The following is an 18,004-nucleotide window of genomic DNA, read 5'->3' as shown; positions in this document are numbered from 1 at the left end:
TCCTGTGTAGTTAGACTGGACAACTTCATGGAGTTAATTCAGGTCCAGATTATGGTGGGTAAGACCCCCATTCAAGTCACAGCCAGTTATAGATCTCCTTCCATGAGTCATGATCCCCATGAAGCTTACTTGAGCAAATTGGAGGCAATCCAAATTTTACCAAACACACTGGTTATGGGGGATTTCAATTATACCATCATCAACTGGGAAACATACTCTAGCCCTAACTCAGTAGCACAACAATTCCTTGACTTTGTTAATTCAAATGCCCTGGAACAAATTATCCATACCCTGACAAGAGTAACAAACATCCAGATCTAGTGCTAATCAACATGTCAAACAGATGCACTTCCCCAACTGTCAGGCCCTTGGTAGTTAAAACTGACCACAAATCAGTCACCTTCGAGCTGGCACTAACACAAGAACTCACAAAGGGTGAAATCAGACTAAAAGTCTTCACGAAGGCAAACTATACCCTCCTAGGTGAAGGTATAAATGCATTCCAAGCCCCACCTCAAGCTGGAAGTTGTAACTATGCTGAAGCTTACACTAAAGCCCTGTACAATCACTTGCATGAGAGTATAACCTCCGCCATATCAGAAAGAATCAAAGCCAGAGCCTCAAGTTAAAACAAGCTGTCATGCTGGGCATCCAGCATCAACAAACTTTACAATAAATGCAACAATTTGCTGTCCAAGATAACAAAGGCAAGACCTCAGCAATGGAAAAGCACCCTCCTCAGCCTCAACAGGCAAATAAGACAACTTGTCAAATCCTCCAAGGGCTCCTTTGAGAGAAATTTAGCAAGTAAGTACAACCAAGGATAATCAAAAGGCCTTTTACAGCTATGTATGAAACCTTAAGAGTAGGACCCAAGCATGTGCAGAACTAGTAGCCAACAGTATCACACACTGACCCCACAAAAATAGCAAACCTGCTAGTGGATAGGTTTAGCAAAAATTTCACTCCCTTAATCCCTCCTAACTTACAACAAACCTTCTTCCAAACTAGCCCCCACCCTACATACCTGAAGAGTAGGTCCTCAAAGCCTTGTCCAAGGCAAAAAGCACAGAGTCTGTGGGACCAGATGACATCCTAAGCTGTCTTCTGTACAGGCTATAACATGAACTAACATCACCAATAAATGCCCTTTTCAATCATAGGCTAACCACAGGCTTTGTTCCTGCGGAATGGAGAACAGCAACAGTTATTCCCCTCCACAAATGTGGCCTAGCAACAGACCCAGGGAATTACAGACCCATATGCCTGACCAGCCTCATCTGTAAGGCCATGGAATGTATCATAATGGACCTCAAAAATAAAGACATAGATGACCTCCAAACCCTGGATATTACCCAATTCGGCTTCATGAAGGGCAAATCCTGCCTGTTAAATCTGGTGGATTTCTTTGAAAATGTGACCAGGGCTGCTGACAAGGGAAAAATATGTGCACACAGCATACCCTGACCTGGCAAAGGCTTTCGACACATCCCACATTCAGGAATTACTGATAAACTTAGCAAACTGAATGTAAACCTCTTTGTTGTAAGATGGGTTGCCAACTGGCTCACAAACCAGACACACACTATCAGAGTTGGTGACTCTACATCAACCAGCAGACCTGTTACCAGTGGGATACCACAGGGATCAATGCTGGGCACTCTTTTTTTTGGTATATACTTCTCAGAAGTTCAGGTCAAAACTAAGGGGTTGTGGCTGACCAAGTTTGCCAATGACTACAAACTAGGTGTAATGTTTGAATCCTCAAATTATGTCAGTATACTGCAGGAGAGTCTCATGCAGACCAATGACTGGTGTATTAGTCACGGTCTCAAACTGAATGCAAAGAGATGCATCATCATTCCCTTTGCCAAAAACAATGTCCCCTTACACTATCAAATCAACAATAATAGCCTAAGTACCCATGAAATGTTAAGAGACATCACAAGTTGACTGCGACCATATCTTTGACCACCATGTGTCTACTGTATGAAGGAAAGCGTTCTAAGTAGTACACTTTATTATTAAAGGCATTGTCTTGAGAGCAAAAGAAGTTATAACTGTCCTGTACTCGGCACTTATCTGGCCCATAATTGAGTGTAATGCCTCGTTTGGCATGTGTCGTACTAAGCACCTGCAGCAATTAGAGAGACCTCAGAGGCTTCTAACAGAGAGGATCAAGGGGCTCCAGCATGTGCCTTACATGGACTGACTAAAGTCACTGTCACTATACTATCATATAGACTTTGTAGGGTAGACTTATGCCTGGCCTACAGAGCAATGCAAGACCCAAACCTAATGAATGTGCATATCTGTAAATCAAACAGGACTAGGGCTACCCTTTTCATGGACCTAAATATGGCCAAAAACTTAAATAATACATGCTGGAGGGACAAATTTATCTCCCAGGGACTGCCACATCTTTGGAACAAGCTACCAATTAATGTGAAACTGAGCACCTCTATGACACTGTTCAAGAGGAACCCAGATGAGTGGATGGTGCACTGTAAATTCTTAACAGGGATAAAGCCCACAACCCTCCTGGATATGGGCAGTTAACACTAAATGCAATATTGGGTATTGAATAACATTTCTGCGGTATTACTTTGGGATGAAACAACTAGACTTAAAATTACCTCTGGGTTGATAACTTTGGAATCTCCTAAGATCCTATGATCCTATGGTGCTAAATACCAACCTAAGAAAGGCATTCTTTATATTACATTACCAAATCTCTGCACTGTAGTCCTTCTAATTACAATTCTAAACATGTCATGTACTGATCTGATTTCTAAGCAGTAATTCATAATGGTCCTCATGTTCTGCATTCCATAAGATATAATCTAATGTTTCTGAAAAACATTTGGGAAAATATACTTAGAGGATCAGATATAAATTATGGCTTGTGTGAGGCCAGTCAGACATGACTGTCATAAGCATCCACTTTAAATGAGTTTCCACTATTTTTTGCTAAAAAGTGACTTTCAAAGCATATCATATTACATACATCATGATGGGTCTACTTTATTTACGCAAAAGCTTAAAACAGCGAATGCATATGCATCAAACCCAATGCATCGAAGCAAGAAACCATCGAAACACAATAAAAACAGAACTACACAACAAACATGACATGTGACAGCTGTAGGCAGGAGGGCAAGCCCCCTGCACCCCCCATACCCCACATCAACTCCGAGATCGCACTACATTGAAATAAATGGAAATCTCCACCTACGGAGATTTCCATTTACAGTTTTCGATGGTTCGCACTTTCGATGCATATGGTTCAATGCATATGCATTCGCTGTTTTAAGCTTTCGTGTAAATAAAGTAGACCCCATCATGATAGCTCCCCTTGGCAGGATTCAAATTTAGAATAATATTAAGCACTGCAATATACCATTGATATATGTTCCATATGCACTAAACATGTATCATCTGTTCAAAGGCCTTAATTATCTGTTATTACCTCTAGACCCCATTCATCCAAAGGAATCCTTGCTTTTAATCTTCGCTGGCAAACTGTAGGAACTGCCCTTTTAACCCAGAATACCAGACAGGGTTTCTTAACATCCTAGTTGAAGATCTCATCCCCTCCAATGGAGTTTTGGAAGTTTGCACTATAACGTCCAATGGGTGGAGCTTAAGCTTTCTTTGACATAATCAAATTATGTCTTCACATTTCAAACAAATTTTCATATATCTGGAACCATGGGGTTACTAATGAAGTGTAAATGGCAAACCCTTCAGCACAAACTATTTTATAGTGGTAGTATGCTTTAGGTTCTGAGTCTTAAACTGAATTTTAAAAGTCTGGGTAAATTTAGTAACAATTAAGTTTTTAATATTTTATAAACAGCAATATCTCTGGAACCATTCATGTTACCCACATATTGTGAAAAGCACTTTATTCATCCAGCTGAAAGCTTTCATATAAGGCTAAGCAGTTCTGTCTAAGCTACTTGGTTGTCTAAATATTTAGAACGACATTGCATTTATGACAAACTAATTAAATAAATAAATATTGTATGAACAAAAATTAATATCTCTCTACCTGCACCTGCACTAGACAGAGGTCAAATATCAATACAGTTGTGTTTGCCATTGTTCATAGGTTCATAGGAGGTTACTAGGGTAATGGCCCTAGGGCTTTTACAACCCTAGTTATGTAAAAAACCCATGTACCCTAATTGACCGTAGTTAGATGGTCATTGTTAGCAGAGTGATTGTATGATCAGCACTGACTGTCACTGTCTACACGGGACATAGTTGCCACCCCTGGGGTGAATTTACGGTCTCCCATCCAACTGTCAAGGTTGGGCTTAAATAGAGTCATTGAGGAGCTCTGCTTCACATGAAATGGAAGCTTATTTCAGAGGAGTGGCAATTGCTGGGAGATATGCCTGTCTCTTCCACATGTTCTGTTAATGTCACAGGCTAGGTTGAGATCCCAGGAGCTAGTAACTCTTGTCCCATTTGATTTTCAGATGTGCAGCATTTCCATTAGGGCAAGGTCAGAGACTGCTCTGTAGGCTAGGCACAGGTCACCTCTCAGCAGCCTGTATAATGCAGAGCACAGTGACAGAGCTTTCAGTCTTTCCATGTAGGTCATGTTTTGGGGGCCCTGACTTCTCTTGGTTAGAAACTCTGTGGTCTCTCCAGCTGCTGCAGGTGTCTGGTGAAGTACATACAGAAGGGAGCATTGTACTCAATTAGTGGTCTGATACGGGTCGAGTACAATAGAGTTATGATCTTTTGGCTTTGGATGTGATGCCCTTCTATATGTGATGTGCAATGTAGAAGGCTATCCTTACCTCTATGGACACATGGTGATTGAAGTTTAGATTGCTATTAACCTGTTTTCCCAAGTCTTGCACCACTGGGTTTGAGCTTAGAGGATGCTGCCTATATTGTAATTAGCAGGGGCTACTTTTTTGGCAAAGGAGATGATGAGGCATTTTTTTACATTTAGTTTTAGCTCATGGCTTTGGCACCAATCATTTGTCTGTGTCAGTCCCTTCTGTAATATGTTGACATTGTTGGGGGACTCTACGATTGCTCCCAGTTTACAGTTGTCTGCAAACTTTGTAAGCCACAGGTCATCTACTTTTGCCTGGACTTCAGAGAAATAGATTCCAAACAGGAGAGGGCCCAGTACAGATCCTTGTGGTATTCCCCTGGTAACTGGTCTACTGGTGGAAGAGGACTCCTCAACCTTGACAGTGTGTGTTCTATTGGTGAGCCAGTTGGCGACCCATCTAGTGACATATGGGTTAATTCCCCGCTGGGAGAGTTTCTCAATCTTCCCTGATCTACCCTTGACAAAACTAAACTGGGTCGGGTCGAGTTTGAAGGTTGCCTATATCCTGGTTGATAAGGTCCATGATGAGTCTTTCCATGGCCTTGCAGATGTCTGGTCAGGCTAATAGGTCTATAGTTCACAGGGTTGGTTGATGGACCCCTTTTGTGCAATGGGATTAATGTTGCTGTTTTCCACTCTGCTGACACAAAACCAGTGCTCGGGGTGTGGTTAAAGAGAGTGCTAAGTGGTTCTGCTAGGTCTTGTTTTAGATTGTTTAGTAAGCAGCCTGGGATGTTATCTGGTCCCATATATGCTGTATTTTTCACCTTCGTGAGCGCTTGTATGACCTGTCCTTTGGAGATACTCGGTACAGGACTGGTGTCAGAAATACTATGGGGTATGGCTGGTGGGGATAGAAAGTTGAAGTTATCTCCAACTCTTTCAGCTAAGAGGTTGGCAATTTCTTCAGGTTCAATGTGAGTGGTGCCATCCGCTATAAGTTTGGCACACAGCTTGGTATTCCCTTTTAGGTTCTGGATGTAGCAAAAGTATGGCTTATGATTGTCTTTCGCTAGTGCTGATAATTTAGTCTCGTAACTAGCTTTAGAGGACTTACAAGGTTTCTGATTTGCTTGTTTAAGCTGTGGAAGGTAATCTTCCTTTGCTGAGTAAGTTCCCTCTTGTTCTTAGATATCAGTTTCTTTCTTTTGTTACACAAACTACTTATACTTCCAGTCTACCAGGGTGGCTTATTTTTGTTTGAGAGAACCTGGTTTTAATCCTGTTAGGTATAACCGAGTCAATATATTTATTTAAGTGGCTATATTGGGAGTTTGTGTACTCCTCTTCATAGGAGTCATTGTTGGCTGTGTTAACAGGGGCTTTGAAACCTTTTATACCATCACTTAGAAGGTTGTAGTTTGCTTTGGAGAAATTTTGCAGGGTTTTTTTCCCCTATGGGGGGTGTCAGGTCTGATCCTTACTTTAACGAGACAGATTTATGGTCTGACTTAACCAGGGAAGACAGCACATTGGAGGTAGTGCAGTGATACCCCATGTTGGTGAGTATAGGTCTAGGACATTTGAGCCCCTTGTGGGGGTGCAGAATAGTTATTCCAGGACATTTGAATTAACAAAGTCCAGGAACCTCAGAGCAATTGTGTTTGTGCTTGTCTAAGTTGCCCAGTCAATGGATGGGTAGTTGAAGTCTGCCATGACCAAGGTGTTTGGTTGTATATTATAGGTTCATAGGTTCATAGGTTCATACTAGGCTATCTGCCCGAGGGCATTTATAAGCCTAGCCCATAGTTTTGTGGCTTACGCCACCCCTTTAGTTTGGAGAAACTATGCCCATTATTTTGCTGTGGCTCTGTCGAGCAGTGACACTGAGGTAACCCCTGGGGTGTATCTGCGATCTCCCATCCATTGGTCAAGATTCCTCTTGAACAAGGCCAGCGAGGTGCTCTGCCTCACATAAACCGGGATTTTGTTCCACAGCATAGGGAGTCTTTGGGTGATGAATCTATCCCTCCAGCACGTCCTATTAATAACCGTGTCGAGGTTTAAGTCTCCGCCCTTGTGGCTCTGAGGGATCTAGATTTTTTGAGATGAAGCATGTTCATCAAATCTGGGTTTGACATGGCCTTGTATGTCAGGCATAGGTCACCTCTCAGCAAGCGGTAAGCAACTGAATATAACTGGAGTTCTTTCAGTCGGGCAGCATAAGACAGATTTTTGAGACCCTTTATCCTTTTGGTGAGGAACTTTTGTGGCCTCTCCAGCTGCTGCAAGTGTTGGGTCAGATACATTCGAATGGGGCATTGTACTCGATCATTGGTCTGATGAGTGATGAGTATAGGGAGACTATGACTTCCCTTGATCTAGATGTGAATCCCTTCATGATAAGGTGGGCAATGTAGAAGGTCTTCCTAACTACTTTAGCAATATGAGTGTCGAATGAAAGGCTACTGTCAACCTGGGTTCCCAGGTCCCTAATAACTTCTTCTGTGTTCAGGGATTGCCACCTATATGGTAGCTAGGGGTAACCTTATTTTTCCCGAAGGGTATGACTATGCATTTCTTGGCATTTATCTTTAGGCCATGGCTCTGGCACCAGTTATCCGTTTCTGTGAGACCCTTCTGAAGGATATCTGTGTTGGATGTGTTTTCAACTACGGCGCCCAGTTTGCAGTCATCTGCAAACTTTGTCAGCCATAACCCTCCTGTGTTTGCTTGTACTTCAGAAAAGTAGATGCCAAACAAGAGTGGGCCCAGGACTGAGCCCTGTGGGACACCACTTGTGACAGGCTTTGAGTCTGACATGGCGCCAGCAACTCTGACCCTGTGGGTTCTGTCACTCAGCCAGTTTGCAACCCATCTTGTAATGTATGGGTTTACATTTAAGTTGATGAGTTTTTCAATGATACCCGAGTGAGGTATTGTATCAAAAGCCTTCGCCAGGTCTAGGTAGGCTGTATGGACTGCCTTTCCCTCGTCAATGGCCTTGGTGACTGCTTTGAAAAAGTCAACCAAGTTTAAAAGGCATGATCTGCCTTTGACAAAGCCAAACTGGGTTGGATCCAAAGTCTGCAAGTTCCCTATGTCTTTATTTATGAGATCCATTATGATCCTCTCCATGGCTTTGCAGATAAGGCTTGTCAAGCTAATGGGACGGTAATTTCCAGGGTCGGTGGGACCACAGTCGCTGTGCGCCACTCCCTGGGTACGTATCCGGAGGTGAGACTAAGATTAAACAGCTGTCCTAACTGTGGGTTTAATTCCTCGTTGAGTTCATGGAGCACACAGCCGGGGACACCATCAGGTCCCATGGATGCTGTGTTCTTTGCCTTGGAGAGAGCAGTTCTCACCTGGGCGTTAGAGATGTTTGGGGGGCTACAATCATTTGGTATAGATATCTCTCCTTTAGGGGAGGGGAGAAGTTTGCACTGAACCTGTCAGCCAGTATGTTGGCAATGTCTGTAGGATCAGTAATCTTCACATCATTTTGAACTAATTCTGAGCATATCTGGGAGTTTCCTCCTAGGTTTCTGACATAGCTAAAGAATGCCTTATGGTTGTCTTTAGAGTCCTTAGCTATTTTTTTCTCAAAATTAGCTTTGGATGATTTTATGAGAGCTCTTAGCTTTTTACTTATAGTGATCAGTGGTGTCTTACCTTTTAAGGATTTTGCTCTATCTTGTAGTAGCTTTCTCCTTTTGTTGTAGAGTTTGTTTATGGCTGGGGTCCACCAGACTGGATGCTTGCCTTTGGTACAAAGAGTCTTTGTTTTGCTTGGGATTGCCTGATCCATGCAGCCCTGCAGGTGCTGGTAGAAGGCATTTGTAAGTGATTCAGCGGTTTGAGTAATGTTAACCGCCGGCTCAGGGAGACCACACTAGTCTTTAGAAGTGTGAAGTCGGCTTTCGAGAAGTTCTTTACTGTGGTCTTTTTCATTTCGGGTGGGGCGGGATGAGGACCTCCAGCGAGATTAGTTTGTGATCAGATCTCACCAGTGAGGGGTATACTTCCGGCGTTGAACATTGTGCTCCCATGTTCGTGATGATGAGATCAAGTATGTTTTCTCCTCTTGTGGGGATGGTGACTAGTTGTTCCATGGCATTTGAGTTTATGAATTCCAGGAACTTTTGGGCTAGAGTGTTTGGGCTTGAGTAGTGTTCCCAGTCTATATTAGGGTAGTTGAAGTCACCTAGTAAGATGGTGTTCAGAGATACATTTATCCCCTCCAGTGTTTTCAGGAAGGCCATATGAGGTTCCTGAGTTTGCGAGGGTGGCCTGTAACATGCTACAAATTGCAGAGCAATCTTGCCTATGGTTAATTGCACCTGGATGGTTTCCGATGCATCGTGCGATGCCACCAATCTTGAGGTGTGGGTGTCCTTGATGAATATGGATACCCCTCCTCCTTTCTTGGTATTGTCTGGGTTTTGGGGCCGGAACGCATGATATGAGGTAAAACCTGATAGTGCTGGGGTGCTCTCAGGAGCCTTGAACCAGGTTTCTGTCACAGCACAGACATCGATGTTCTCCATACTGAGAAGGGCCTCGAGTGCGTGCATCTTGAGGTTGAGACTTCTGGCATTGAGCAGCATTACCCTTAGTTTTTTCTTTGTTTTGTTCTAGGGTGGTAGGTTTAGAATTTGAGCCTTGCCTAAAAAGGCACTATGGGGTGGCAAGAGCCTTTGCCAAAATCCAGAATCCCAGGGTGACAAGTGCAAGCCGTCCCTTGAAGCAGCGTGGCTTGTCCAGCATGTCATCCCAGGCAGACAGACATTGGATCCCCTTTGAATGACACCAGAGTTTAAGCCAATTGTTAAAGCTGATCATCTTATCTCTGTATTGTGGCATCATTCTTGGTGAAGGTAGGATACTGCTCAAGGTCAGGGTCATACCTGCTTGGGCTACATAATCAGAGAGCTCCTCTATGTCTCTTTTCATGTAGTCCAAGGAGGTACGTCTCAGGTCGTTAACACCAGCGTGGACAATGATTGAGTCGTACTTGTACCTGCTGTTGAGAGACCTGAGTGCATGCGTTATGTGGCGGATTCTAGCACCAGACAGGCAGCTTACTGTGACCTTCTCCTTACTCAGTCTGGTGAGCGGGACGTCAGTGTGTCTGACTATGGAGTCACCAATGACTAGTGTGTCTGGCATTGTGTTTGGCCTTAAGGGCTGTGACTGCTTGACACTCTGACTGTGTGGTCTATGTGTTGCAGGTGTTGTGTTCTGAGGTGGTAGTTGTTTGGGTGTCTGCTTTGGTGGCCTTTGCTGTTTTGGTAGATTTTTGATCAGAGCCTCCGAGTATGTCTTTGTGTGTTTATGTGTATGATTTGAGGTTGTGATGGTATTATGTGAGACTGGGTCTATAGTGTGTGTGGTTACCTTCTCCTCCTGTCTGGTCATGCCAGTCCTATGTTGAGAGAGCTCAGCCTCCAGTTTGGCCGTATAGTTGCATCTCTCGCATGTATTTGTGTTTTGTGGGAGGAGGAGAGGGTTGTCTGTGTACATGAGGCAATTGTAACATTGCCTCAATATTCCCAGGTTCACCAGCTGAGCAGGAGAGGACATTAGCAACTGATCCCTCGACATGCTAGAAGGAATAGACAGAAAAACTTAAGAAAAGGTTCTGGGGATGTGGGTGATCGAGAAATGGGGTTTGCTTTTTGGGGTACTTTCTATAACAAGAGTGCTGTATCGAGGTGATAAGTACTGTAGGAGCAAGTGCTTCGCTATACAGATAGAGAATAGTCTACTTGGGAGTCAAGTAGAGATAATTTATAGTTGTAGGATACACTAAATAGAACAGTAGTATACTTTGAGGAAGATAGTTTTAAGGGAAAATTTGAAGAGTGGACTTTAGGTAGCCCTAATAGTTTAAATCTGATTAACCGGCGCTGCCCTAGTGTGCAACGGTAGCAGCTCCGCTCTAAATTGCGCTAAATCAGCTGCAGCGTGCTTTATAGCAGGGGCTGGAAAAACAGGAAATGACCCAAAATGGCCGACGAATTACTAGTTGCTGCTTCTAACCACTCCTCTGAGGACAAACAAGCAGCTCAGTACTCCCCACTCCCACTGGTGAGTAAAGAAACTACCTCTGGCCACACAAGAAAATGAAGGAACACAGAAACCAAATACAAAGGCCAGGGATCAGCAAAATCTGATCACTGGAACAACTAGCTAGGAAAGTTTAGGAAAGAAGAAATATTTTGTTTTTTTTGTTTTTTTTGCAAACAGACAGAAAAAAATGCAGTAAATGCTTTGTTTTCGACTAAATTGCTATCAAAGGCTGGTACACTTGAGTGTATTAGCCTGTTTGTTACTTTTAAGTAATACTTTAGCCCACAAGTGCAATCAACAATATAAGCTCACAAAAACAGGAAAATAAGGTAATAAAACAGTAATATAGGCACAAACAGTAGTCGAAAAGCCCACTCGAGTATCATCAAAAAACTCATCAGCTTGAATGTAAACCCATACATCACAAGATGGGTTGCAAACTGGCTAAGTGACAGAACCCACAGGGTCAGAGTTGCTGGAGCCATGTCAGACTCAAAGCCTGTCACAAGTGGTGTTCCACAGGGCTCAGTCCTGGGTCCACTCTTGTTCGGCATCTACTTTTCTGAAGTACAAGCAAACACAGGAGGGTTATGGCTGACAAAGTTTGCAGATGACTGCAAACTGGGCGCCATAGTCGAAAACACATCTGACACAGATATCCTTCAGAAGGGCCTCACAGAAACGGATAACTGGTGCCAGAGCCATGGCCTAAAGTTAAATGCCAAGGAATGCATAGTCATACCCTTCGGGAAAAACAAGGTTACCCCTAGCTACCATATAGGTGGCAATCCACTGAGCACAGAAGAAGTCATCAGGGATCTGGGGACCCAGGTTGACAGTAGCCTTCGCTTGACACTCATGTTGCTAAAGTAGTTAGGAAAACCTTCTACATTGCCCACCTGATCATGAAGGGATTCACATCTAGATCAAGGGAGGTCATCGCCCCTGTACTCATCACTCATTAGACCTATGATTGAGTACAATGCCCCATTCGGAATGTATCTGACCAGACACCTGCAGCAGCTGGAAAGGCCCCAAAAGTTCCTCACCAAAAGGATAAAGGGTCTCAAAATATGTCTTATGCTGCCCGACTGAAAGAACTCCAGCTCTATTCAGTCTCATACCGCTTGCTCAGAGGTGACCTGTGCCTGACATATAAGGCCATGTCAAACCCTGATATGATGAATATGCTTCACCTCAAAAAATCTAGATCCCTCAGAACCACAAGGGCGGGAGACTTAAACCTTGACACGGTTATTAATAGAACATGCTGGAGGGACAGATTCATCACCCAGAGACTCCCTATGCTGTGGAACAAAATCCCGGTACATGTGAGGCAGAGCACCTCGCTGGCCTTGTTCAAGAGGAATCTTGACCAATGGATGGGGGATCGCAGATATACCCCAGGGATTACTTCAGTGTCACTGCTTGACAGAGGCACAGCAAAATAATAGGCATAGTTTTATTCAAACTAAAGGGGTGGCGAAAGCCAAATAACTATGGGCTAGGCTTATAAATGCCCTTGGGCAGATAGCCTAGTATGAACCTATGAACCTATGAACCTAAGATCGAAAAATGCAAACTAAAAAGTTTAAAAAATACTTATGATCAAGAAAGTTGCTTTTTCTGCTCTCTGCTGGCTTAGGAACTCTGCAGGGGACCACGAGGAGCTATGCCTAGTTCTCTAATGCCAGAAAAGCCTGCCAAAGCGTGCTTTATAGCAGGGGGCTGGAAAAAACAGGAAATGACCCAAAATTGCCGACAAATTACTAGTTGCTGCTTCTAACCACTCCTCTGAGGACAAACAAGCAGCTCAGTACTCCCCACTCCCACTGGTGAGTAAAGAAACTACCTCTGGCCACACAAGAAAATGGAGGAACACAGAAACCAAATACAAAGCCCAGGGATCAGCAAAATCTGATCACTGGAACAACTAGCTAGGAAAGTTTAGGAAAGGAGAAATATTTTTTTGTTTTTTTTTTTGCAAACAGACAGAAAAAATGCAGTAAATGCTTTGTTTTTGACTAAATTGCTATCAAAGGCTGGTACACTTGAGTGTATTAGCCTGTTTGTTACTTTTAGGCAATACTTTAGCCCACAAGTGCAATCAATATAAGCTCACAAAAACAGGAAAATAAGGTAATAAAACAGTAATATAGGCACAAACAGTAGTCGAAAAGCTCAAAAGATCGAAAATGCAAACTAAAAAGTTTAAAAAATACTTATGATCAAGAAAGTTGCTTTTTCTGCTCTCTGCTGGCTTAGGAACTCTGCAGGGGACCACGAGGAGCTATGCCTAGTTCTCTAATGCCAGAAAAGCCTGCCAAAGCGTGCTTTATAGCAAGGGGCTGGAAAAACAGGAAATGACCCAAAATGGCCAACGAATTACTAGTTGCTGCTTCTAACCACTCCTCTGAGGACAAACAAGCAGCTCAGTACTCCCCACTCCCACTGGTGAGTAAAGAAACTACCTCTGGCCACACAAGAAAATGGAGGAACACAGAAACCAAATACAAAGCCCAGGGATCAGCAAAATCTGATCACTGGAACAACTAGCTAGGAAAGTTTAGGAAAGGAGAAATATTTTTGTTTTTTTTGCAAACAGACAGAAAGAAATGCAGTAAATGCTTTGTTTTCGACTAAATTGCTATCAAGGCTGGTACACTTGAGTGTATTAGCCTGTTTGTTACTTTTAAGCAATACTTTAGCCCACTTGTCCAACTTGGTAAGGGGGACATTTGTGTGTCTCACTGCTGAGTCCTTATGACAAGGACATTTGTTTTTAAGGTGTTTTGACTTAGAGGTTTAATTGCTGAAACACTGATATGTGTATTGTTATGTGCATTGGTGGATTCTGTTCGTGTACCAGTATATGTGCGTTGTTTGCAGTTGGGAGATTGCTGATCTTTTGGCAGGCTCTTGATGAGAGATTGTAGCAAGTCCAGGTAGGCAGTGTGTTTTTCCTGATTCATGGTGGGGACCTGTAGGTAGCTATGATGTGGTAGGGTATATTACCTATAGTTATTTGGACCTGTAGTAGCTCAAAAGAGTCATACTGTTTCACCAGTCTCGAGGTGTACTTGGATTTAATGAAAATGGATACACCTCCATGTTTTGTTCTTTCGCACTCATTTTGGGGTCTGAATGTGTGAAAGATATTGTAGCTGAGGTGCTCCCTGTGGCCGTGAACCAAGTCTTGGTGACTGCACAGACATCAGCATCTTCCAAGGTGAGAAGTGCTTCCAGGGAGTGCAGTTTACTGTTTAAGCTCCTAGCATTAAGCAGCATGACCTTGAGTTTGTCTCTAATGGATTTTTTTTACATTAGACGTTATGTTGTTTTGACACAACCTAAAAAGGCACTATGGAGGAGGCAAGCATCTTTGCCAGTATCCAACAGCCTTGAAGGGAGGGTGAAGGTCATCTCTGGCATTGCATCGTGGTCTGTTGACCATATCCTCCCAGGCTGACAGATACTTGATCCCCTTGAAGTGACATCAGAAGCACCAGAAGCTAAGCCAATTGTTGAAATAAATCATTTTTCTGTTTGTACTGTGACATCATCCTAGGTGAAGGTTGAATGCTACTTAGGACTAGGGATATACCTGTCTGGAGCATATACACTGACAGTTCTATCATGTCTCTTCATATAGTCCAGAGAGGTACATCTCAACTCATTCATTCCAACATGCACTGTGACAGAGTCATAATAGTAATTGTTGCTGAGTGACTTGAGTGCGTGCATGACTTGATGGATCCTGGCACCTGACAGCCAGCTGACCGTGACCTTCTTGTCCAACTTGGTAAGGGGGACATCTGTGTGTCTCACTGCTGAGTCCTTATGACAAGGACATTTGTTTTTAAGGTGTTTTGACTTAGAGGTTTAATTGCTGAGACACTGATATGTGTATTGTTATGTGCATTGGTGGATTCTGTTCGTGTACCAGTATATGTGCGTTGTTTGCACTTGGGAGATTGCTGATCTTTTGGCAGGCTCTTGATGAGTACTTCCTCGTATGTGGTTTTATGTATCTTTACTTTACCTAGTGTAAGAGGAGAGGTGTTTGTGGTGACAACCTGTTTGATGTCTTGTTTATTGCTATGTGAGAGGACTAATTCAAGTTTCATGGTATAGTTACATCTCCCACATACTGTATTGATTTGCTTTAGGAGCAAGTGGTTGTCAGTATGCATGAGGCAATTGCTGCATTGCCTCAGGATGCCCATGTCAAACAGGCTGGCTGGAGAAATGTTGAGAACTGACTGTCAATAGTAGCTGGCAATTCCTAAGTACCAGTTTATGAGATGGTGAATTAGATCAGCTATTGATCTGGGATTAACAAGAGGATTTAATTCTATAGAGGATCAAGAATGACTAATGGGGTGACACTGCTCATTGCTCAGTGCTCAGCTGAGTTACCTACAGTGCAGAAGTGCACAGCTGAGTTGCTCAAAGAGCAGCAGGGAAGTCTGTGAAGGTTTCTGTGACTGGAGTCTAGGGGAAAAAAGTGTTGCTAGGTGTTTGCATCTGTACAAGGCACTGCTAATCCCTGTTGTGCGGTGCACAGCTATGCGCAAACACAAGGCTTATATACAGGTGAAATGTATTTATTTATTTATTTGTCTTTTGTTAACCTGCTTAGTCCAACTGAGCTGGTAGCCCATTTTCAGTGGAGGCCCAAGGAGAAAAGCTCCACACAAGCAAAAATAAATAAATAAAATAAAATAATAAAATGATAACAAAGTTACATTACATTACAAGTAATGTGAATATGAATACATGACTACAATACATACATGGCATATAGGAATAAGAATACATAGCTATATACATATATAAATTAAACAGTACAGCCAGTAACTTTTCCTGTTTAGGGAAAGAAAGTATGTTACATAAAACATACTACTGTGTGCTTTACATTGCATAAGTTCATTGGCTCACAGGATTGGTGAACACGATCAAGACCTTTTGACCACTGACAAGCTCGTAGTCTGGCCCAAGTTCATTGGTATTGTATCTTCTGGTCTCCTGACTTCTGATATACCTAGGAAATGCAAGGACAAGGACCACAACAGGCCTAGAGTTAAACCTGCTGACGACGCATTGGCCATCGGCCCAGCGGTAGCTAGTGAGGCACTTTAGCAGCTCCTACAGTCTGCAGATTTTCAGCTGCAGGCCTCTGCCGAGACCTTTACGGAGTCCTCCATGCTGCAGGCTGCTATCTTGTCTTCAGACCCACCGCCTATCACTGCCTCAGATGGGTCCGGAGCAGCTATGCAGGCACCGGCTTCTGACGCCTCTTCTCTTCGACATGAAACTAGAGCCAGACCGACTACCTTAGCTCAGACTTTTGGAGTTGCTAGGCCTCCCAAGTCCCTCCGAATTACTAGCAAGCCTTTCAGCCGCAAATCTACCCACAAGTGGATGTCGACCTCCTCTCCTGTGCCTCAGTCCCAGTTGGTAAAGATGGCTGGTGATCTTCTTACCCTTATTAAGGGCTCTCATCCCCCCCTCCAAGAGGGATAGGGATTTGTCTCCTGATGTTTTGTCTGAATCAGATTCTGAGCTTTCCAGTATTTCTGCTGGTGAGGAAGGAAATTCTCAATTTTTTTCTGGCTTTGAGGATTCTGATGCTGAGGATTCAACCCCTCTGCCGCCACTCCAGAAGATTTTTCCTTTGGGGATACTTTGAATACTCTTAGGGAGCACTTTAAATGGGAAAGTCAGGATTTCCCTCAGCTGCAGGCCTCTGCCGAGACCTTTACGGAGTCCTCCATGCTGCAGGCTGCTATCTTGTCTTCAGACCCACCGCCTATCACTGCCTCAGATGGGTCCGGAGCAGCTATGCAGGCACCGGCTTCTGACGCCTCTTCTCTTCGACATGAAACTAGAGCCAGACCGACTACCTTAGCTCAGACTTTTGGAGTTGCTAGGCCTCCCAAGTCCCTCCGAATTACTAGCAAGCCTTTCAGCCGCAAATCTACCCACAAGTGGATGTCGACCTCCTCTCCTGTGCCTCAGTCCCAGTTGGTAAAGATGGCTGGTGATCTTCTTACCCTTATTAAGGGCTCTCATCCCCCCCTCCAAGAGGGATAGGGATTTGTCTCCTGATGTTTTGTCTGAATCAGATTCTGAGCTTTCCAGTATTTCTGCTGGTGAGGAAGGAAATTCTCAATTTTTTTCTGGCTTTGAGGATTCTGATGCTGAGGATTCTATCCCCTCTGCCGCCACTCCAGAAGATTTTTCCTTTGGGGATACTTTGAATACTCTTAGGGAGCACTTTAAATGGGAAAGTCAGGATTTCCCTCAATCTAAGAAGAGGATCCAGGAATTTTTAGATTTGCCACAGCATAAACCTCTGGCTATACCTCCTGTTTGGATGTTGTGGATGATGTTTTCATTGATATTCTAGAAGCAGCCACTTGGTCTTCTGTCCATACTTTCACAAAGCATTACAACCTATCTTTGTTTTCTAAGTCTAGAGCTGGTTTTGCCTCTGCAGTTTTGCAAGGCCTCCTTACCAATCCTTAATTTGTGATTCTTCCTCCCTCCTTTTGTTTTCTTCCTGGTCTTTGGGAATCAACCCATATGTTAGGATTGCAACAGTCAAACATTAGGAACATAGTACAGTTATGTACACTTACCATAGATGCTCGAGTGTATTCATTGTTGCAGTCCTGGTTTCCCACCCTCCATTCCCCATTTTTTCCTAAGGCACAGACTACTTATGTTATTTTTGGATGTTTTTTTTGCAGGGTGTTTCCTTCCTGGTTTGGTCTTCTTTTGGGGGCTCCTGACAGTTAAGGCAAGAAAAACTGAGGAAATGGCGTCGGCCGCCTCCCTTTATTCCTGACATTCTGACATCAGTTTACAACCAGGGACTCTGGTATTCGTGCCGACTGAGGGCTACCGGGAGCTGGATAACCCATATGTAAGGACTGCAACAGTGAATACACTCGAACATCTACATTTATGGTAAGTGTACACAACTGTACTTTCTTTATGACAGATATAGGTGGGCACCTCTAAGAAGATGAGAAAATATGTAGAGCAGAGAAATGTGCTGTATTCCTTTGGTATGAGACTAGCCTTGAGGATAATCTTTGATGTTCTTCATGTTTCATTGTT

The 18,004-nt window shown here is 43.4% G+C and overlaps 1 protein-coding gene across 2 annotated transcripts in view; it reads left to right on the top strand.

Moving 5' to 3' along the window:
• TMC8 (transmembrane channel like 8) overlaps positions 1–18,004 on the top strand; it is an 829,418-nt gene that overhangs the window by 358,052 nt on the left and 453,362 nt on the right. The window lies entirely within an intron of this gene.

The sequence above is a fragment of the Protopterus annectens genome, chromosome 4.part0, assembly GCF_019279795.1.
Source record: "Protopterus annectens isolate FY-2018-M chromosome 4.part0, PAN1.0, whole genome shotgun sequence".
Taxonomy (NCBI): Eukaryota; Metazoa; Chordata; order Ceratodontiformes; family Protopteridae; genus Protopterus; species Protopterus annectens.
The sequence above is the reverse complement of the archived record's forward strand: the minus strand, read 5'-3'. Positions and strand labels throughout refer to the sequence as shown.